Source organism: Triticum aestivum, chromosome 1D, assembly GCF_018294505.1.
Source record: "Triticum aestivum cultivar Chinese Spring chromosome 1D, IWGSC CS RefSeq v2.1, whole genome shotgun sequence".
Taxonomy (NCBI): Eukaryota; Viridiplantae; Streptophyta; class Magnoliopsida; order Poales; family Poaceae; genus Triticum; species Triticum aestivum.
In genome coordinates, this window is record NC_057796.1 from 34,666,913 (window position 1) to 34,668,215 (window position 1,303).

Below are 1,303 nucleotides of genomic sequence, written 5' to 3' on the forward strand. Positions count from 1 at the left end.
GAGCACGCGATCACCCGCCCGATTGGGAGTTGTTTATCTTAGAATGTTTTCCTTGAAGTACATGCAAGGGATGGGCTCTCACATACTCCCATATAGGCAAGGAGTAAAGTTATAGGAGAGAACAACAGACTCCGTGGAAAGGCGAGCTGTTGGCGTGACCGCGTGAGTGGTTGTGACATGACAAGATTTCAATTGAATATTCATGCAAACTGGAAAGTGATCATATTCCAAGACGGCTCCCTAAACAAAAGCAGAGGACGAGGCGCGGGCCGAGGAATCCCCCATATAGGCATGAAGTGGTGGGATACAGCTAACAGGTAGGAATTCTTTTGGCTCCACAAAATATTAGAATAGGCCGGCGGCGGTTGGTGCCCGGCCCGGCCATACGGCCGGAAGCGTGCTCGACCAGAGTGTGAGGCATGGAGACGGCTGCCGTGAGCGCAGCCACGAGGGCCGTCGTGAGCGCAGCCACCGGGGCCCTGGGGCCCGTCCTAGAGAAGCTGACTGCTGTTCTTGGCGACGAGCGCACACTTACGGGCCGGGGGAAGAGTGACATCGAGTTGATCAAATCGGACCTCGAGCTTCTGCACTCTGTCGTCGTGAATCATGTGTCGGCCTGGACACATGGGCCTCGGTTTACCTTCCGGACCCCGGCGATGTCTCGGGATGGTGGGATGTGCTGATTGCAAAAATGACGAAGCAAGACCGTAGGCGTCACAGTGGAAGGCTTATCTACGCGTTGTGGAATATTTAAAAGGAAAGAAACAGGTGCATTTTTACGGTATCCTGCATGATGCACTATGAGGTGGCGATGCTAGCCTTCGACGATATCAAGCAAAAAGAGAGGGTGTATTGTGTTGACGTGCCCACTGTGGGTATGGGCTAACTGGGTCAGATGTCTTTCTAGAGTTGGCCACATTTCCTTCAAAACGTGTACATCTCTGTAAATATGGGATTGTCATCTTCTTTCTTCTATATGAAAAGACAGTGTTCCTGCAGGTAAAAAAAGGGACCGCACGATCTAGCCATGATCCGTCGACGCAGCGAGTGACCAACGCGAGCACGCGATCAGCCGCCCGATTGGGAATTGTTTATCTGAGGATGTTTTCCTTGAAGTACATGCAAGGGATGGGCTCTCGCATAAAGTTATAGGAGAAGACAACGTACTGCGTGGAAAGGCGAGCTGGTCGCGTGAGTGGCTGTCACGTGACAGAGAATATTCATGCAAACTGGAAAGTTATCACATTCCAAGGCGAGGACGGGGCGCGGCCCAAGGAGAAACGCATGGCATGAAGTGGTGGGA